At 44.0% G+C, this 22,964-nt stretch overlaps 1 long non-coding RNA gene across 1 annotated transcript in view; it reads left to right on the top strand.

Annotated features, from left to right (window-relative positions):
• LOC144825090 (uncharacterized) overlaps positions 1-10,392 on the top strand; it is a 42,516-nt gene extending 32,124 nt beyond the window's left edge. The window contains exons 3-8 of the long non-coding RNA XR_013609262.1: positions 8,701-8,789; positions 8,879-8,993; positions 9,085-9,149; positions 9,254-9,398; positions 9,509-9,602; positions 10,217-10,392. This is a non-coding gene — a long non-coding RNA (uncharacterized LOC144825090). The remainder of the gene's footprint in view (positions 1-8,700; positions 8,790-8,878; positions 8,994-9,084; positions 9,150-9,253; positions 9,399-9,508; positions 9,603-10,216) is intronic.
• Positions 10,393-22,964: the final 12,572 nt, after the last annotated feature.

Genomic DNA, 22,964 nt, shown 5'->3' with positions numbered 1-22,964 from the left:
ATACAGTAATGTACCACAACTGAAAGCACTAGAAGCAGTTATGTGGTTTATAGACACTCATCAAATTCCTTGCTTCAAACCGTTTGTCTATGAGTGCCTTAGTCTAGTGTTAAAAGAAAATGTCTTTGAATTTGGTGATCTCCTGTATCTTCAAACCAAAGGAGTGAGTATGGGAGCCTCGGTAGCTCCATCTATAGCAAATATTTACATGTCTCAGTTTGAGGCTAAATTTATCTACAACGAAGTGGCCCCCTTTTATGAGTCTGTTTCCCATTGGTACCGGTTTATAGATGATATCCTTTTCATCTGGACTGATGGGGAACAGACTCTAAATTATTTCTTTTATGGCTTAACCTGACAGATGTCAATTTGAAATTTACAGCACACACAAGTACCAACCAAGTCGAGTTCTTAGACATTTGTATTAAACATAATCATGGCAGCCTGGAAGTGGATCTGTACATCAAACCAACAGCTAGAAATACGCTGCTCCACTTCCAGAGTTACCGCCCCAGATGCCAAAAAAACAGTATTCCTTTCTCACAATTCCTCAGAGTCAGAAGGAATTGTACTAATCTTAAAGATTTCGACGACCAAGCTATCGAAAGGAAGAAGACATTTCTAGATCGTGGCTACCCTCACCGGCTGGTGAGGGAGTCCTATAAAAGGGCACGCTACTTTGATAGGGACCATCTTCTAAATAACACTAAACAAAATAAAGATTCCAAACTAGTATGCATTACAAAGCATTCTACCCTCAACTCCACAATTAAACAAATTGTTAATTCAAACTGGCACCTATTGAATATTGATCTTAATCAAGAACACATTCCTAAGCAGCTTTTTGCTCATCGCCGAAATAAAAACATTAAAGACCTTATTGTACACTCTAGACATACTGCCACTAATACCAATCGTCCGTTCATTCAGAAATCCATCGACGGCAATAATCCTATCAAAGGCACAGTCAGATGCTCATCTTGTCAGTCATGTTCCAACATCCTAAAAGGCGAAGAAATGATGTTCAATTACTTTAAAATTCAGGCTAAAGAACTATGGAACTGTAACACCAAAAATGTTATTTACTTGATCCTATGCCCGTGTAACCTCGGTTACGTTGGCGAAACCTCGAGAGCCATTAAAACACGCCTCAACGAACACAGATCTGCTATAAACACATCTAAAATGACAGCCCCCCTGGTAAAACATTTCAACGACTTTTAACACTCCCCAACAGACATCAAATGGCGAGTGTTGGAAAAAATAATTATCTCCAATGACAGAGGTGGCGAAAAAATAGGCAAAAAGAGAGAAGTGTTCTGGATCTTCTCTCTAGACACTTTCCACCACGGTCTAAATAATGACCTACCTTGGGAAAATGCCATCATTTAGACATAATAAATATAGTTCAGTTACAATTTTTGCCCACCATAGGTATTTAACCTTGTCTCCTTTAACTCTAGACTGACAAACAATCCTCTATTTTCCCCTTGCATCACAAAATTAGTTCATCACGTTAGATGCCAGTCTGTCTCCTTTAGCATAATTAGCTGAAAACAGGCCTTGTTGTGATCGCACATTCCTTTGCATGGCCAAATTCCCTTTCCTTAATAAATATAGAGGCATTTGTTGTTAATCTTATAGAGGTATTTGTTGTTAATCCATGAATAATCAATGCTGAATTTCAGCAATATATTTGTCTGCCCCTGTCAGAGATCGAACTCGTGTCTCTCAGTATAGAAGCTGGATAATTGGCCTCCTTACATCCTGTGCCACCTACAGATCTTATTCATTTAACTGTAGATGCTAGTAGGTCTTTTTTAGTACAATTAGTCGAAAGTATGCCTTGATGTCCTCGCATATTTCACAGCGTGGCCATCCCCTTTTTTTGTAAAAATAAAGAGGTTATATCTATTTATTCAGAAATAATTTATAGAGATTTTCAGCAACACATTTATCTGCCTTTGCCAGGGATCGAACTCTTGTTTCCCGGCACGGTTCCTATATCACCGGTCCTTTTATTGCTCGCGCCACTCACATACCCAATACATCATTAACTCCAGATAATCATTTGTGAAGTTGTGAGCACAGCTTCGGCCAATTATTAACACGGGTGGTCCGTGTTATTTCAATTATGTTGCAGCTGAAGCCCCTTCAAATAGGCGTGTACAGAATCAACTTCTTAATTGTCGGTGACAGCGCTACAGCGCAACAACACGCGAGCCTACTTGCTCGACGGTCTGCCCATTAGCCTGCCGGTCAGCATCCAGGGACCCAGGTCTACCATCAGCCACACGGGACGGGAATCCAGAGCCTTCACTACCGCGCCTGCTGCCTGCTGTCTCCTCCCCCCGCTGCAGCCCTCCACCATCGGGTCTGCAGCTGAGCAGGGGGAGTAGAGACTACAACATCCAGCAGCCTCCGCGACACGAGCGGAAGTCGTGTAGAGGCTTGGCGCCCGGAGGCGCTGCATAAGGGGCTGGCCTTCCCGCGTAGCGGGCCCACGCGCGGGGCTAAGCCCGGGCAAAGGGCGGGCCCTCTGTGGCCCTCAGAGGCCTGAAGAGACTGGGCTGGGCACCACCCCCTGGCCAATTCTGCACTGCCCGTTAAGGTATTACATTTTGTGATCTAAAACATATTGCAAATGGCTCCAACTGTATCCAAATCTACCACTAAAAACATGGTTAAAAAAACGCCCATTAACACACGTTCTGTTGCAAGGATCACCGCCCAAACCAAAACACCGTTACCAACGCTAACTGCTATTGACCGCATGCTTCAACAGACAATCGTAGTGGTAGCAAATGCAATTGAAAACACCGAGAGACGATTGTCTCTACCACCCAGCGCTTGTCTAATTCACCGCACACCACAACCTGTTGACAGTACTGTATATAACATTAATATGACTGCATTATCAAATGACTCCATTTTGATGCAATCTTATACAGGCCTTCCTGGGACTGTGCCATCTACCTTGGAAGATCCTCCTATGCTCCCTATAACATTCCAAGATAGGGACAGTCGTCTGTCCCTAACTCCTAATCTGCAGATTAATGCTACACCACCTGAGGATCTGGGCCCTAGTAATGCGCCAAGCGCAATATTGATATCCTGCGACAATGAAGATACCACTCATACAATAGACCTACACAACAATAGTAGCGTCAATAGTACGACCAACCATGGCACTGCCCATCGCAGATCTAGACGTACCCATAATAGGAAACTACTAGCCCCTTTTAGGGGACATGCGAAACAAAGGGGTAGAAGAAAGAAGATAATTTCACCAACACCTCCCACAGAACAATCTAACGGAAGCGAACAACCATTGCCAAATCTAGGACCCGCAGTTAATATGGAGTCTGTATTGGCCCAAATCATGGATGCTATGAAGATTCTAATTGCCCCCCTAAACGACAAACTTGAGCAAATAGGTAAAAAGGTGGAAAATCTGGAAAAACTGGGCATAGCCAAATTATACATTCTAGAACACCTAGGCCCACACATCACTCAATCTATCACCAATGTACCGACCGTGAATAAGGCCAATACGACTGCCCATATTATACCTAAACCACAGGCTCTACAAGCTACAAAAATGAATTCCTCAACATTTACCGGTAAAACTGCAAATTTACAAAGTAATGTTACCAATGGCCCGTCTCCTTCCACTTCCCACAGAGCAACTGGGGAGGTGTCCAAGGACTACACTTCAGTAAGCAGGAACCTACCGGCGCGTAGCTACTACAATAATATTATTCCCGCCGTGATCAATCTCCCACCAGAAAGCAGGCCTCTCGTGGCAATCCTTGCCAATGTACCTAAACTTAAACCTTCCCAATTCGAAAATGGCGAAACACTTAAAAACAAAATTTTATATTGAATTGTCCAGAACTGTGGTTTCCCCTTAAGTGGTGCAGGCCAGATCATTTCAACCCAAAGGGTAGGGTGGGTGGGCCCTTGTAAAAAGGAAATAAATGGGGACTGTGTAATCATAAACTACAAAACCACTGAATGGGCAAGAGATTCCATCCTGAATGCGCCCACCCCTTCAGACAATGATTACAACACAACCCTGTTCCCTTTGGACTACTTTTATAGAAATCTGGTGGGGTTTAATATTCCGGTGCAGAATTTTAAACATCCCAGAGCAATTAACACACCTTACCCACTTGTACAGCAGGCACCAGTACAACGTGCTGGGTATCCCTTGACCCCTTATGATTTCAGTAATCAGCATGTTCCACAACCACCTTTGGAATTGTACAGAATGCCTAACCCGAATTACCTTAATTCCCACAATACCATCGGGCCTGGAAACAACATCTATGGTCAATTCGCAGTGCCAACATCAAATAGATTTCAGATATTTAATTCACTAGACGAAAACGATTGACTCGCGAACACATTTGTCGGAGAAAGTGAACCCCACATAGACACTTCTGCAATAAGCTTAAACAATCTAACCACGATAGTTAACACTACTGGTACTTGTACTGATGAAATCCTTCCCGCAAATGTACCTCACATAGATAACCCTGTAATCACCTCAAATGATCTGACTATGACAGTTAACATCACTTATACTGTTGAAAATCAACTGGGCAACCAAATACTATCGTCAGCCACAACAGATACTTTTTCACCTCAAGTATCTAGGGAAGAGTCATTGAGGGTTATCACGTGGAACATAGCCGGGCTAGCTTCCAAGGTAAACACACCCGCATGGGATGACTTTCTCAAACAGGGCTACGACATCATATGCCTACAAGAAACCTGGGATAAGGCTGAAGTATATGTCGAGGGATATACCTCTTTTAACGTGTTGGCTGTGGCTTCGCAGGCTGGTCGTGCCAAGGGGGGGTTAGTGACCCTGCTATCTTCAACATTGACTGAGTTTTGGGTCAGTGACCAGGCAGTCTTGGGAGATTATGCTTCCGTTTTGCGTGTGGCCCACAGTGGATACAGAGACTTAATAGTAGTGAATTTCTACAACAACATTGCCGGGCATAGACAGGGGATGTTTATTTCTGATATTGAGCAGGCCATCGATGCAATGTTATCAAGCTCATCAAAACCAGCTGCAATTTTGTGGGCCGGAGACTTTAACACCAAAACATGCACTTATGCACTCAAGGGGGCATGCGGCCACAGGGAGGAATACTCTGGAAGGGAAACTACATGTGTATTCAATCACTTCCCACACAACAATTTTGGCAGTGCTTTGAATAATTTATTGGCCAAATATGACCTGGAACTTCTTGAATGTAACATGAATGCAAACAATGCCAGAAGTCCAACATTCCATGGAAGGAATAGTCAATCTTTTATTGATCATATCATCGTATCCTGTTCTGTAACCTATATTAATGTCTGGGTAATTGAACAAACGGTCAGTGACCACAATAGTGTATCTGTCGAACTACTGGGCTGGGGGTCAAAAAGGAACTCCTATGGACAATCCATTCAGGATATCTCCGTAGGAAGGCCAAACGGGACAAGGGTGAAATGGACAAAAGCCAACCCTGCTAAAATTGTCACTAATGTAATCACAAACTGCTATGGAGAGGTGGAGTACTGTCTATCCCCAACACCATGCCCAGAAATCTTGCTGTCTAAATTCTTAATTATTACGCAAGCCATTGAGAAATCATTGACACGCAAAACACGGGAGCCAAGAAAAGTTAAGACAGCGTGGTTTGATGACAATTGTGCCCAGTCATTAAAAAGGTTAAAAATTTCGCTTGATGCCAAACCGAGAGACCCTTGTAAGATCAGGGAAGAGCGTTATCATTACAAAATCGTATTAGCCACTCGGAAGAGAGAACTTCAGGACGAGGCATGGGCTAAATTAGATCAGGCTGCAGAAACAAAAGATCATAAACTTTTCTGGGACACTGTAAACAGCCTGTTTTTAAAAAACGACAACATTCCCGAACTAACCTCGCATGTCAGTTGTCAAGCCTGGATTATACACTTCACTGGGATTTTTAACTCTGATTTTACCTTTGATTCTATTCCGGCCCCAGACTCTAATGTTTTAACTGTAATGCCAACCAGTTTTAATTGGGAGAAATTATCGTTTTTGGTATCTTTAAATGAGGTGCGGGATGCAATTGAGAAAAGCAAGGGGGGGAAAGCCCCGGGCCCAGATGGGGTCCCTGTGGACTTTTTTAAATCTATGATTGATTTATGGGCCCCCATTTTAACACGCTACTTTAATGCTGCTATTGAGGACGAGCTACCTACCTCATGGGGTCAATCTATTTTGGTGCCACTTTTTAAAAAAGGTTCAAGGGCTGAAGCACGAAATTATCGCCCAATTTCGCTCTTGGACTCGTCACTAAAAATATTGAGTCGCGTGCTTCTGGGAAGATTAGAGTCCTGGGTCGAGGACAAAAATGTCCTGTCACCAATCCAGTACGGGTTCCGCAGGGGCATAGGAACCATGGAGCAGTGTGTGAACCTTGAGCTTATTATCGGCAAGTACACAAAAGCCAAGGAAGGGAATTTGTTCATGTGCTTTGCCGATCCAAGCTCAGCGTTCGATCTAGTGGAACACACACTGCTCTGGCCAACATTACTTGCTATGGGCGCACCCCCTGAAATTATTCATTTGCTGGCCAGAATGTACAGCAGCTTATCAAGTAAAGTCAGATTTGGACCGAATGGAGAATGCACCCCCTTTTTTAAAATTGGCAGAGGGATTAGGCAAGGGTGTGCTCTCGCCCCCTTGTTGTTCTCCCTTTTTATAAACCAGGTTGACCTGTCCCTACAAGAATCTTTTGCTGACGCCCCTATGATAAATGGTAAACAAATACCCGTCCTCTTATATGCGGACGACGCGGTCCTGATTTCCAGGACCGCGAATGGGCTCCAAAAGCTAATTGACAAATTTAATATTTTTATTAAGGGCAGAAAGCTTAAAATTAACAAGGGCAAGACTATGACCATGACCTGTGGAAAGAAATTAAAGAAAAGTAAGTCATTCTTCCTTGATGGGGATAAACTTGAATCTGTGCAACACTTCTGTTATTTAGGCATTACTTTCTCAGGGGATGGGAGATGGGTAAACGAGCAATCCTGTGTAGACATGAAGATGACTAGAAATACAAACTGTATCTTCAGATTCGCTTCAAAACTGGGTGGGCGTAGAATAAGAGAGATGATCTCTATCTATAATGCCAGGTGTATGTCCTCTGCTCTATATGGAGCAGGGATATGGGGACACAACTCGCAGATTGCCCTATCCATTCAGCAGGAAGAAAATAAGTACCTTAAACGCTTATTATGTCTTCCTGCTTCAGCATCAAATGAAATTATCCATAGGGAGCTGGGCATACATCATGCCACAGATTTGATTGCACTACGCCCCCTTTCCCTCTGGCGATCCATTTGGGCTAAAGATGAAACCCAGTTTACTCAGGAAGTAATTTTAGATTGCATTAAATTGGATCAGCACTCCAAAATCCCTTGGCTAAAACACATTTTCCATTGGTACAATGCCCTTTTTGGTCAGGATATTTTTAAAGATATCCCAACAGAATTAGTTTTAACGAAGCGTGACCTTAAAACCACCTATATGGATCATGCAAAAAGGATTAGAATGAAGGGGTATGTTACACAAAGTACATTTAAATTGTACCTGGAATATAATCTAAGTACAGGATTTCCATCTTATCTTATATTTGTCAATATTAATTCCCATCGCTTCGTTCTGGCACGCCTGAGGCTGGGCATAGTTCACCATTTGGTGGCTTTCCCTACTGTAAAAAAGCCCGGGTCTTGCCCGTGCCCATGCGATGGGAAATCTAAACAGAGTATCTGCCACTTTTTATTATTCTGTAATTTTTATACTGGTTTTAGAAAGTTTTATTTAAAGCAATTATTTTTAGAATACAGTATGCGTGATATAAGAGCTGCAATGCAATTGTTGTTTGACCTGTCGTCCCCCAATGTGTGTTACCGTGTAGCCACCTATGTTCTTAAATGCATCGGGCACAGGAAATCAATCATTATATGATCCTCGTTGGTAAAGACACTTACTGATCAACCGTGAACCACTGTTAAACCACATGCATTTCTCTTATACATGAACTTTGGTTATTATGTATTTTATACTTTGTATCCGGGTAATGATTGTTGCCCGGCTCTGTACCCTTCTGGACTAATGTCTTTTTAATTTTCTGCATATAAATTGCTGCTAACATATGTAAGAGATTATTACGTAAGAGATTATATAGACATTGCACTTTAGTTATATCCTTGCATATTTTGCATATACTATTTCACTTTATGGCCAGCGCAGGCTTTTCTCTGACTTGTGTTACCTCACTTGGCATGTTTTGCACTAAATTTCTAAATTGCTGCTAAATACAACGTTCAATTTTTGCATATTTTACACACACTATTGCACTTTATGCCCAGCATAGGCCTCTTGTTTAGTACCATCCCACTTGGCATGCTTTTAAATTGCTGTTATATATAGTGATTATTTTCTACCGTATTACAAATGTGATATATTGCAGGTTTTAACTTGATTGGCATGGATCAAAGTAATTGTTTTAGAAAGTTTCATTATTCTTTCTTCTTTATAAATGTGACCTCAATTGCATTTATGAATGTTGCTATATGGTTGTACTTGTACAAACCGAATAAAGCATTTTGAAACGAAACGAACTTCTTAATTGAAAACAGGCCTATAAATACCTTAGAATGACGGCATAACAAATTGTTCCAGACCGGCATCACCAGCTTGAGAGGAGGCCGCCGCAGCCCCCTTTAAGGTACACTTGCAAAATCTACTTAGAGCACACCATGCTTCTTCTCTAGGAAGACCCATTTAACTAATGTGCCCTACGCTTTTCATCTTTAGATTTGTGCTGTCTCTGCAAACCCCGTAGCGAGACTTGATCCCCGTTTCCTCCTCCATCGTGTCTGATATTCAAATATACAGCGATTGGAGGGAAAGAAAATGTCGAGGATTTAGGGTATGTTATCAACGCGGTTAGGCGCTTTTGCGTTTGTTGCACTTGACCTTTGAACTGAGAGTCTGACATGCTGTTTCTTGACTTAATTTAGCAGAACAGCGTTCTTTTTCGATACTGTGAACAAAACAACAGAAATCCATACAGACACTTATTTGGGTATGTAACTCGGCATTATTTTGTCACGTTAGACTAGCCTACCTTTAAAATTCTCGTTGTATTAGATTTATCATTGTGTCTCTTTTCATGCTCCATGTCATTAGACACCACGTTGAAGAATAAGTGCTATCGATAAATAGCTGGAAGCCGAAATCACAGTGACATTTTACATTAATGCATCAGCAAGTACTTGATTCACAAGAGATACACCAACAAGCTAATATTCTCGACATCCATGCCATAAATTAGGTAAAAGCTTGATCTGGTTCAAACTTTGTAAATCTTCCATCCCAGGTTGACATGGTCTGTATGTCGTTTTAAATAATATAAACATATTTTCTCTATCTCTTACACCCTAGTGGCTGGCCGCCTCCTATATTTGTCCGTTTGAACTAAGTATTCCAAGTTGATCATAACCGGTTTGATGCTGGACTATATCTTTACTTAACTCAGGTGAGATTGTGTGCCAATCATAATAAGCGCAGAATGTCCCCTAGTCGCTCTCTACCCGCTAACTATGAAGTATAGACCGAGAAACATATCGACTTTCAATCAAAATGGCAGTCTATTCCTTTTGTATAGAGGCAGTATTGTTTGATGCCTTAACTATTACAGCACCAATATTGGCCTAGCATCTTGACAATACCGTGTTGAAAAGGTTTTCTAGAGAGGCAGCATTATCTGTAGCCAGCAGACCACCACAAACGGTGTCCAAGCTATATTCATATAACGCTTGGAGTCTCCCGCAGCATTAGAGCTAGAATTATTTCATCTAATGCGCATTTATTAATGAGTACAGGTGGAAGATCATACTTATCTCTATCCTGTTAGTCCTTGGTTCTCCCAATTTGTTGTCTATTTTGGTCTCTATCTTTCTATTCTATTCTCTACTCCCACCTATTTTCCTAAAACATCTACCAGAGCTTCTCCCTATGTATACAGAATAACGGCTTTGTTATATATATATTAAAATAACGACAATGTTTGCACCAGCTTTTTATTTTGCTTATCTAGATTTAGTTGTGAATACTGTTTTGTTTTTTAATTTTTTTTTAATTTTATTGTAGATAATATACTTGATGGTACTTTCCTGACGAAGACACCTAGTGTCAAAACGCGTTGAAGATATCGTCAATGCCTCAACTTTACCATCTTTTTAAACTGTATTTTATGTATTTTGATTGTGTTATAAATTTGTTTTCTAAAACAAGCACATGTTTTTTAATAATTCTTATATATATGTATTTGAAATGTATTAAATATTTTGATTGGTTTTTACAAACATTCATCTTAGTTCAGTGTTATTAATTTTTTGTGCTGGTTGCATTGCATTGTCGTACTTTGGTTTTGCCTGGGTTGTTATTTGTCATTATGGGCCAGATGTAGGTGGCCAATTACCGGTCGGTAACGGTCGAATTCGGCCGTTACTGACCGGTAATTGGATTTTGAGATGTAGGGCATGCATTTACAGAATCGGTATTTTACCGATTCTGTATTTACTGATTCGGTAAAATTACCGAATCGGTAAATACAGACTCGGTAAAATACCGATTCTGTAAATGCAGATGTAGCTGGCACATGTCAGAGTGCAATAATAAACAAAGGGGGGAGGGAGAGGGAGAAGTGAATTCTGTCTCCCCTAGCAATACTCATAAACAATAAGGAATCCACTCAAAGGGGTTCGGTTGTCGCTACAAAGGTGAGGAGCAACCAATGTTGTTTAAAATACCCCTCACACACCAACAGGCCCCTTGGTGTCATGCTTCATCATCGGGGTCTTCGCAAACCTCTACGGGATACGGCGTGCTACGAATCACGACTGCGTAGGAGCACTATCAGTGAACTATGTGCTGGTGTGTGTGGGTAAATGTGAGTGGTGAGGTGAAAGTGAAAAATTAAAATTAAAAGATACCTGGCACGTAAGTACTGAAAATTTTTTTTAATTAGTCTTCGGCTGGTATCATTAAAAAGAGTGCAAGAGAGGTTGTTTTTTACTGGTTAGGGTAAGACAACCATGTTAGTGCGTTACCATGTTACCATGTTAGTGACGCACTAACATGGTTGTCTTACCCTAACCAGTAAAAAACAACCTCTCTTGCACTCTTTTTAATGATACCAGCCGAAGACTAATTAAAAAAAAATTTCAGTACTTACGTGCCAGGTATCTTTTAATTTTAATTTTTCACTTTCACCTCACCACTCACATTATTTACCCACACACACCAGCACATAGTTCACTGATAGTGCTCCTACGCAGTCGTGAGTCGTAGCACGCCGCATCCCGTAGAGGTTTGCGAAGACCCCGATGATGAAGCATGACACCAAGGGGCCTGTTGGTGTGTTAGGGGTATTTTAAACAACATTGGTTGCTCCTCACCTTTGTAGCAACAACCGAACCCCTTTGAGTGGATTCCTTATTGTTTATGAGTATTGCTAGGGGAGACAGAATCCACTTCTCCCTCTCCCTCCCCCCTTTGTTTATTATTGTTTCTAGACAGCGCACAGCTGTGGGAGCCCCTCCCTTTCCTGAACAACACTTTTTTGGCGACACACTTCACACTCAACACCGTATTGATCATCCACCTCAACCACCATGGAGGATGAACATGGGCTAACATTTACCGAGGATGATATTGACAGAATTCTGGCGCAAGATAATCCATTCGAAGGCTTGAGTACTAACAATCCAGCTCCTACAGTAGGGGATTGGGATGAATTGACCAATGTACGGAAAGTACAGATCAGAGCTGCCTTGCATGGTCTGTTAATGAGGGAGTATTTAAGGAATAAACTAGCCCCTCAGGGTTTACTGGTAAAAAACGAACCCTTTATCTTCCAAGATGACCTCACTTTCAAAAAAGCCTGGTCTTTGATTTCCTGGCACTGCACCCGGGATTGGTTAGTACTAATAGTACAGACTGCGAGTAAAAAATCCCAGGAATTGAAAATCGAAATACAAAGACTAGAAGTCCAACTAAAAACTTATATCCAACCCGCTGACCTCAAGAAAGGGTTAGAAGAACTCAATAAACAGATGTCGGATTTTGAGGCCACTTTAAAACAAAGCAAATTCAATAAATTTAAGAAAGATAAAGATCGCTTCACAGCCGAGTGGGCTTACCCATACACAAAAGCAGATTATGTGGCCAGTGGGAACGTGAGCGATGCTGACAGCGTCAACTCAGATGGAAGCTCCTCTAGTACAAACTCAGGGGGATTCAGGAACAAAAGGCAACAGAGGGGTGGTTACCGCCAACAAAGAAACCAGTATCCACGCCAGAGAGGATGGCGAGGTTTCCAAGGACCACCGATGTTAAACCCTTTCCAGGGCCCTTTTCAGTTCCCTCAATATCAGTACGGCCCACCACAAATGGGACCTATGTACCCACAATGGGGAGAAGACCCATCCATTGCACAACAGCAAAATCAACAGCCTTTTTTATCATGGGGCCCAGGATCCAACAGAGGCAGGAACAAGAGAGGAAACAACGTCACCTGGCAGCCGGTGACCGAGACAGATCCCAGAATGCTCACCAGGAGCATGACAGCGGGTCAAGCGTCAACCAGCAAGAGAGGGACTTAGTTATAAATATATCACCTTGGCCACTAACCGATATGCAAAAACAGGTATTGAATAAAGGCCTAGGCTATGTCCCCACGAACAAGCCAGATGTATTCCTCCTACATAAAGAGGTTCAGGATTTTGTCAGGACTATTAAGCTAAAAGCTTTTTTTCACAACCAAGCACCCAGAGTCGAGACATCCGACACAGGCTTAAGACCAAAGTCTTCCTTTACACCACAGGACAACCAACTTCCAGTTGAAGTCCTAGCTTTTGAAAAAGCAGTCATGTCGGAATTAGGCAAAATAGATACTGACTCTAGAGTTTTTCAAAATATGAGCAGACTAGAGATGAAGCAGTGAGGGAACTGTCTCAAAACAAACTGATCGTCATAAAACCCGCGGATAAGGGCGGGGCTGTCGTGATTCAAACGATGGTGGCATACGACCAAGAATGCAGGAGACTCCTTGCAGATAGAAGGAATTACCAGGTTCTGGATGGGGACCCCACAGAGTCCATACGCATCCAAGTAGGAGCAATGACTGAAGAAGCTCTTAGCCATGATTGGCTTTCAAAGAAGGAGGCACTCTTCTTGACACAAAAAAACCCGCGGATACCCTATTTCTACACGATACCCAAGGTTCACAAGAATCTAGAGAACCCTCCGGGCCGACCCATCGTGTCTGGCATCGCATCCATACTGGAACCGCTTTCTAAGTTCGCAGATGCTTTCCTGAGACCACTGGTGCAGGCCACTGATACGTATCTTAAGGACACAAAAGCCGTGCTCCAACTGCTAAAAGACCATCCTTTTAATCCTGACTCTCAAATACTACTGAGCCTCGATGTGGAGAGCCTTTATACCAGTCTCCCACATGATGAAACTCTCCTCATCATTGAAGAGGTATTACACAGCAAACAATGGAACTACCATACCCCACGGGGTGTAGTGATGGAATGCATCTCGATGGCCCTCACTAAGAACTTCTTTGAGTACGAAGGAACCCTTTACTTGCAACGCCATGGGACCAGCATGGGCAGCACATTTGCGCCGAGCCTGGCAGGTCTCTATGTACACCATTTGGAGACCACCAAAATCCTTCACCAAGACAATCCGTTCAGGAGCAAGATCCTCTCCTGGAGACGCTACATTGATGACGTCTTGGTCATATGGGATGGCGACAACCAATCTGTCATGGAGTTCATGCAATGGATTAACTACCAGAACGACTTCCTGAAATTTACCCACCAAATGTCCAATGAATCAATGGTCTTTCTAGACCTAAATATTTATCATGAAGCAGGCCAATTGAAAACCGAGACACACTTTAAACCTACAGCTAGGAACTGCCTCCTTAGGTTCGACAGCTTTCACCCGCGTCACCTAAGAGAGAACTTACCATACGGGCAGTTCCTACGCCTGCGCCGCAACTGCAGCGATGTGGGGAAGTACAAAATCCAAGCACAGGATCTGAGTAAGAAATTGCAACAAAGGAAATACCCAAACAAAATCATAAATCAGGCTATGAAAAGAGCCCGCAATAATAACCGGGAAGCTCTTTTGGAGAATAATCCCCCAAAAGAGGAAACAGGAAACAGAACGGTCTGTGTCACAACATACAGTCCTGTCTCAAACCAGGTTTCCAAGCTGGTTAATAAACATTGGCGTATCCTGACAAGCGGGAATCTAGTGCTAGACAAACCCATTTTTGCTCACAAAAGAGGAAGGAATCTGAAAGATATCTTGGTGCATACAAGACCCCAAACAAATGCAATACAACAGACCAGGCTGCAAGGTCTACATGGACATTACCCGTGTGGTAATTGTAACAATTGCCACCTCACTGAGAAAAGTCTGAGTCTCGAATTCAAAAATGGCACCAAGTGGGAACAACGTGCTGTCACGAATTGCAACAGCCGCAATGTGGTGTATCTCATCACATGCCCCTGTGGCAAGGAGTACGTGGGAACGACGACACGTGCTGTGAAGACCAGAATTAATGAACACAAGAGTAATGTGAGATGTAAGAAACAGACAACAAAAATGGCATCACATTTCCTTGAGGCGCAGCACTGTGTAAATGATATACATTGGACTGTAATTGAACAATTGCCTTCAGAAAGAGGCTTGTTTGAAAAGGAACAGAGATGGGTGTTTCGTCTGGGCTCAGATGTCACGGGTTTGAACGACTCCATCCCATGGAGCCAACTACGCTAAACTGGAGTCCCCAGACACTAGGTATCAAGGTGCTCAAATGCTGTATGGCTGTCCATCTACTGTACTCTCTGTAACTTCTGTAGTTTCAACCATAGGCATTATGATATAGCCTGTCCCTATTTTCGCTCCTAAATCTTGCCAAACTTTGTCAATTCATGCTCTAAAAATGTCAACTTTGAGCACCAAAAGCACCAAGTGATAGAAGTGTTCGAAATACTATATGGGATTCCACTTCCTGTATTTCTGACATGATGGGAATTAGGATATAGCCTCGTTCCAAAAATTTCCACCAAAAAACGTTTTCAAGCCTTATTTATTTCCCCCTCGCGCCTGGCCCGCCTACACCCATTTTTCTACTTTCTATTTCGAAAATATGCTGAAAATAGAGGTTTTTCCAAAGGGAACTCTGCCATGCGCGAGTGTGGAGTAATCTCCTCCGCGCATGCGCCAGTGTCTAACAAGGCACCGGCGGGTGTCACTACCCGTTCGCACATGCGCACCATCATGGAAAAGCCCTACCCAGTGAGCGCAGAAGCGGATTAGACACGAAGGGTCATGCCCCAATATGGCCCTTTTCCGTTCTTAATCAGCGATCAATTAGGGACAGAGAAATACTACAAAAGGGCTCACCTCTGACCAAATCGACCATTCGTCGGAGCCGCGTGGAGGGGTAGAAAGCCAGACAGCCCTGGAAGTAACCGTGAGTGTGTTTGTGTGTATGGGAACTTTTACTTGCCTGAAAACCTTTACTAAAATCGAGGGCTCATAATGCTTTAACACAACTCCCTTGAATACCTCACAGGTTGCCACATCAGGCAGAACGGACCCCCTTACAACGTTTGGCTCATGAGGCAATTTGGCCCTTTACTATAAGTAAGCAATACATCTATGTCAAAATTTCTCATCTAAGGGCATCGCCAGAGACCATTAATGTGTATCCCAGTCTTTGTGTTCGTTATTTTCTTTTTCTTTTTAGGGTTCCTGGACCTTCATTTTTGTTCCTTGTTACCCTCCTGTGTATTTACACAGTGCTAGCTGAATAAGTGTATTACATCTTGGTTTACCAGACCTTTTCTATTCACAGGTTCAGTTCCTCGCCAATTGGGCGCATCGGACTTTACAACCTTTAAAAACAGATAGGCACATTTCACCTATTTATTTTTGTAGAGCACACTTTTATATCTACATACATGTGAGTAAGGTGGGGATAAGTAGTGCACATCCTCGTCCTGAAGAAGTAGTTTTTTCCACTCCGAAACATGTCGACGCACTAACATGGTTGTCTTACCCTAACCAGTAAAAAACAACCTCTCTTGCACTCTTTTTAATGATACCAGCCGAAGACTAATTAAAAAAAAAATTCAGTACTTACGTGCCAGGTATCTTTTAATTTTAATTTTTCACTTTCACCTCACCACTCACATTATTTACCCACACACCAGCACATAGTTCACTGATAGTGCTCCTACGCAGTCGTGAGTCGTAGCACGCCGCATCCCGTAGAGGTTTGCGAAGACCCCGATGATGAAGCATGACACCAAGGGGCCTGTTGGTGTGTGAGGGGTATTTTAAACAACATTGGTTGCTCCTCACCTTTGTAGCGACAACCGAACCCCTTTGAGTGGATTCCTTATTGTTTATGAACATGTCAGAGTGCCACAGGGCTTTAAGAATCGGTATTTTACCACCCAATCCAATTGGGTGGTAAAATACTGAATCCAGGTGTGCATGCACATGTGTGCATGCACACCTGTGCCATGTGACACACAGACATGCTCTTAGGGAATGTCTGTGTGCCACATGGAGCACATGCCTATTTTTGGGGTGCCAGAGGGTGTCAAAGTGACACCCCCTGCACCCTTGCTAAAATCGGTATTTACCGATTCTGTAATTACAGAATCGGTATTGCCCATTGATTCCTATGGGCTGCAAGGCCCATAGGAATCAATGGGCAATACCGAATCGGTATTTACAGAATCGGTAAATACCGAATCTTAACGATTCGGTATTTACCGAATATGAAATACCTACATCTCCCCCCCTCTATTTTACCACCTCTTAAATACCGATTCGGTATGAATAGGTATTTAAGAGGTGGTAAATTAAAATTACCTACATCTGGCCTTTAATCTTTTGCCCATACCCAGGAAATTGATTCAAACTCAGGGGGTCCTTGTTATCTACAATCCTCAATGCAACTCTGGCGCCACCTCCTTCAACTGGTACATGTCCTTCTTTCCTGAATCAGTGTGCACAGAAGCACAAGTCGAGGACTGCAGGCACATTGGTTGGCCCACATTAGGACATTGCCAACCCCACTCGGGGACCCTTGCTGAGCGCACCCTAACCAGAGTGGTGTTGTCTCTCGCCTACCAATGGACACTGAAAGCCCAGTTTTCTCTAAAAGAACTAGAATGAACAAAAGGTACTTTGCAAAGTGTAAAGATACTGAGAGGTGGGAGAATGCCGTTCAGCAGGAGAGGGAGCTGTGGCCAGCATTGGCATAGGCCATATGGCAAATAACTGACGAGATGATTTATTGAGTGTTCAGTCTTTAACCTCACATCCCCGTGACTGTCTCAGAATGGCAAAATGTAAACAAAAGGCCAGTATTTGTTTCTACAAACTGTGGCAAAAAAAATTAGTAAGGCTTGGAAAACACGTTTATTACGTAATCTCAATATAAAGTGCTAAAGAAGTGTCCTTGGCGGGGTGTATCTTAGCCAGGGAGATTTGGGGCTATGAATTTCAAAAGTCCCAACTATAAAAAGGAGAGAGCTTCAGGGTGGAAAGATGAGATGACCAAGGTTCAGGGAGGACTGTTTCCGTGATAAACAGGGTCAGAAGACATTTGCATTGGGTGGGCCTCTGTTTATAGTAGCACAGTGGGTGAAACATGAAGGGTTGAAATGCTATCCCAAGCTATTGCAAGTGGTTAGACTTTGTAAGGATACATCGTATCAACTTTTGGGTGTCTGATTGCCAGTAGTATGTGAGGAAACCTGAGACCTGTACTGCTTTCTAAGCCTACTACTGCCATTATTTGTTAATTCCAGAATGTAGTTCATTCGCACCCTTTTAATTGACACTTCTATAAGCACAGACAGAACAAACATGACCGAGGGCCCCCAGACCCAACCACAAAGCCAAGAAAGCATTTGGGGTGTTTTACCCCCCCCCCCCCACCCACCCCTTCCTGAAGCTTGACCCCTGCCTGTCCCACCTGGCCTGGTAGTTCTTCTAGGGACCTCATGACTATGGTCACGTTAAACACAATAACCGGACTCCATGCCATGGGATCACATGTATTAAATGTATTCTACCGAACACATTCTGTTGCGAGAAGCCTTGATGGCGGAGCTGTTGTCAAATCTGTGTATGTAGACAGGGAAATGGATACTGTATGTATTCCGCTGAATTAACTCAGCGACAAGAAACATAAAGGCGATAGAAATCTCTGACCCCATACTGCAGTTTACTATTAAAGATAAAAATTATTGGAGGAAGTGCCACCCCAATGGAAAGAGCTTCAACCAGCCTGATGTACTCATCACTGTGAAACGGAGCTGATTAGATTGTTTAGAAGGTGGGGATCATGATTGCACCTCAGGGACAACCCAAGTGGCAAGATCCACTGCATTATGAACAATGCACCTCTGGCGCCACCTCCTCTTCAACTAGTACAGTTGGCCCACCGCTCTGGGTTCCCCTCCTTGTCCTGTGAATACTGTGAAGAGCTTGGGGGTTACCATCTCTAGTGACCTCTCGATGCGGCCACATATTAACACCGTCACCCCGGCATGTTTTTATCATCTTCGCCGAATCGGGAAGATCCGCAGGTTTTTATCCCAAGAGGCCCTTATTCTTGTTATCCTGGCCCTCATCACCTCACGTCTAGACTATGCCAACTGTCTATACGTGGGGGTTCCTGCCTGTCACCTCTCCCGACTTCAACTGGTTCAGAACCAGGCAGCCAGATTAATCTTTCAGCAGCCTAAACATCAGCATGTCACCCCTCTGCTGAAGACCTTACACTGGCTCCCAGTTGCGCAACGGTGTGTCTTTAAGATGGCCTGCACCATTTTTAAATCCCTGTTTACCTGTGCCAATGCCTTTATCTCCTCTTGTTTGCACGCTTATGTTCCTTCCCGTCACCTCAGATCTTCGGCCCACAATCTTCTGATCACTCCCAGGTTCAACCGCAAGAAACACGGGGGTGCCTGTTTCTCTTTTCTTGCTCCCGCTACCTGGAATTCCCTTCCTCTTTTTATTCGTCTGTCCACCGACTATCGCTGCTTTCGCACTTTATTGAAGACCCACCTGTTCCGTCTTGCGCATGGTTAGCTGCCCGACCCCGACTGTTTTTCTCCACCCGGTCTCGAGCGCCAAGAAACCAATTGGTGTATGTGCGCTGTACCAAATCTCTTTTAATAATAATAATACATGCCCTGCTTTCCTGGATCAGTGTGCACAGACGCACAAGTCGAGGACTACAGCACATTGGTCGGCTCACATTAGGACACTTCCAACCCCACTCGGTGACCCTTGCTGAGCGCACCCTAACCAGAGGGGTGTTGTCTCTCGCCTACCAATGGAGACTGAAAGCCCAGTTTTCTCTACAAGAAATAGAAATAATGGACAAAAGGTAATGTGCAAAGTGGAAAGATACGGAGGGGTGGGAGAAATCCATTGAGCAAAAGAGGGAGCTGTGGCCAGCATTGGCATAGGCCATACGGCAAATCACTGACTAGATGTGTATTATTTAATCTCTAGGAGATGATTTATTGAGTGTTCAGTCTTTAACTTCACATCCCCTTCCTGAGTAAGTAGGGTTTTCACCTGGCTGTTTTTTTTTACCGTCATCCAGGCTCGTAAAAGTATTGCAAAAAGCAATAACATCGGTACTTTTTCTATTTCGAGACATAATCCTGAAACGGCAAACACATAAATATATCAAATAAAATGTATTGAAGAGCTCTGTAAATTATTTCCTAGCGATTATTGCTAAAGGCAGAGGGAAAATTGACATGTAACAAAAAAATCCTGAGAACTGTACACCAGATGGTTACCGTCTCAAAATAGAAAAACGTATAGAAATGGCCAGTATTTGTTTCTACAAAATGTGGCAAAAAACATGAGTAAGCCTTGGAAAACTCAATTTTATTTTGTAGTCTCAACATAAAGTGCTAAAGGAGTGTCCTTGGCAGGATGTATCTGCATGTAAATCTGCATGTTACTTTAAATATATATCGCTTTTATAAACGAACGTAGATACAACTATACGAATGTGTAGCTAATACCTAGTATGTGTTTACCCAAATGTACAGCAAAGAATATAGTCACATGTCTTAAATACACAGTGGCAGACTTACCTAACTCCTTCCTTCACTATGATAATTTCCTTTAAGGCTGCAGAAAGCAATGTGCGGAGAAAAAGATTACAATTCTGGGGTTGAAATCAGAAATGATAAAGAGCTTTTACTTACGATATATTGCTCTCAAGGGCTCGAATGGAAGTAGCAGAGTGAGTGCTGTTTAAATCTGGAACTTCGAAAGCATTAGACGACCCTGGCCAAGTCAAACTTGCAACGGCTCCACCCACACCAAAAGGCATTTTGGCAAAGAAGGTGTGGTATTGTCTCCAGCAGAAATAAATTCCCAGACAGTAGTCGATTATGATACATTACATATCTCAATTCCACAGTGAATGTTTGGCAATGATTTCTGTTTTTTGCAGCCAAATGAGAGCTGTAATTCTAGCTGAACCGTTTAAATCCAATTTTTATTTCATAACATAACACTTGTATTTGTCTTCATGTGTTGTGTAGCTGTGCGTTATATTTACTTGTTGAGAGAGGTAGTGAAGATTCATGGAATATTCGGGATAGGCCTGGGGGGAATTCAAATTAGGAAGGCAGGATTAGTGACGTAGGTCACTACCCCATGCTCGTGCATTGGCTGAATTGGCCTGAGAATGTCACAAGTGACCTTTTTGCCCACAAAGAAGCTGACTAGTTAACTGGTAGGCGTCTTGAAACCAGACCTTGCTGGGGGCTCTATCCTGCCCCGACCAGTGCAGGAGGCTCAGCCTGCTGGCCAGCACCACTGGCCAGCGGGGACTGACCTCCAACAGGGGAATTAAGGGAGTTGTCCAGCTTGCAGGAGCCCCAGGCGCCTTCCTGGTCCAATGCTACCCTGGCCTGGTAGGGAAGGTGGGCCTGCCCAGTGCCTGGAGCCCTGGCTTCTCAGGCGAGAGCCATGACTTTCCATGCCTCTCATGGAGAAGGGGGATTACACGAGCTGTTCAGCCTGTAGGAGCCCCAGACTCCTCCCCTGGTCTGATACCACCCTGGTCCGGGTAGGGAAGGTGACTCTGCCTGTGCCTAGAGCCCTGGTTTCCCAGGTGAAAGTCATGGCTTTGCCCACCGCTCACAGGGGGTGGGGATAACAGAAGCTGTCCAGCCCACATGAGCCCCAGACTCCTCCCCTGCTCAATGCCACCCTGACCTTAGTAGGGAAGGTGACTGAGCTTGGTGCTTATGGCACTGATTTTCAGGCAAAAGCAATGGCTTCAGCCAAATTTTATGGGGGGATTATGGGAGCTGTCCAGCGCACATGAGCTCCAGACTCCTTCCTGGTCCAAAGCCACCTTTGCTGAGGTAGGGAAGGTAAAACTGCCCATTTCCTGGAGCCTTGACTTCCCAGGCAAATACCTTGGCTTCACCAGCCTCTCCTGGGAGGAGGAATTTTGGGAACTGTTCAGCCACAGGAGCCCCAGATTCCTGCCCGTTCCAATGCCACCCTGGCCCGGGTATGGAAGGTGGCCCTGCCTGGTTCAGAGAAACCTGGCTTTGCCTCCCTCCCACGAGCAGATGGCAGGAACTGTCCAGGCTGCTGGAAACTCAGAATCCTCCCCAGTCTAATGCCAACATGGTCCAGTATCAGCCTGGGCCATCACACTGGGTCCTGTCTCCGCTCCACACCCCAGGGGGGCATGAGAGACCTCGCCAGTCTGCAGCCACTGTGCCCAAGCTACGGATTGTCACACTAGTCCATCAGCTAAAGAAGCCCTAGGTTGGTTGGTGCCTTCCACCTTCCTGGTGCATGAGCCTCGGATCTAAGGAGGGTCAAACCCCAGCCAACCCCTTGTCTCCCCTAGAGCCTGCCTGGGAAGCCATTTTTCATAGATTATCGTGGGGTTTTGCAGAGCCTAGGGGGAGACAAAAGTCAGAGTTGGATGTTCCGGCAGGCCCTCCTGCTTACTCCGGCAGCAACTGACCGGTCATCTGGTCAGCCAGTCATTGGCTGGTCATTTGGTAGCCCAGCCTTGCAACCAGGTGGCTGGGCCCAACCCGATGACCAGAATACCCTGGCAGGAGATGACGACGATGATAGCACTCACGAGGTTCCTTCTTTTAGCCAATGACCGGCTTCTTTCTACTAGGCGGCTCTGATGGTGTCTGTTCTGGCCATCTGTTCACCTCGCTGTCCAGTGAGGTGTTGTGTCCCCATCCTTTCACCCAGCGGCGCAGGACAGGAGAAGGAGGCCCCTATGCCGCACTGCACATGTTGGAGGCAGCCTCCTACGGGCTGTCACCCCATCTCTCCCACCAGCCTAGTGGCAGATAGACCCGGGGGAACTCAGGCATCCACAGACTAAGGCAAAAGCTATGAACAGAGGATGTCTTTCAATAGATCACAACAAGGTAGTTGCTCTGCTACTTATGAAACCCTGACCCAGAATCAGGTACTCTACAAATGATTTAACACCAGGTGCCCCATGAACATTAGGTGCCCAAAGGGCAATGGAGACTGCCCCCTTCCATTCAAATTCCACAAATGAGCAGCTCTACACACTGGTACAGAGCCAGCTATCCCATGCCAACTAAGGCTCCAACTTACTTCGTAATCATTAAGATTTGAGGATGTTAGACCTATGATCCTTAAATCAGCAAAGATGGGAGGCAACAGGCAAAATGGTTGGGGGAAATCCCCAACCATTTTGCATGTTGCCTCCCATCTTTGCAGATTCTTT

The sequence above is a fragment of the Lissotriton helveticus genome, chromosome 3_1, assembly GCF_964261635.1.
Source record: "Lissotriton helveticus chromosome 3_1, aLisHel1.1, whole genome shotgun sequence".
Classification (NCBI taxonomy): domain Eukaryota; kingdom Metazoa; phylum Chordata; class Amphibia; order Caudata; family Salamandridae; genus Lissotriton; species Lissotriton helveticus.
Note: the sequence above shows the minus strand (reverse complement) of the source record. Positions and strands in the feature narration are given on the sequence as shown.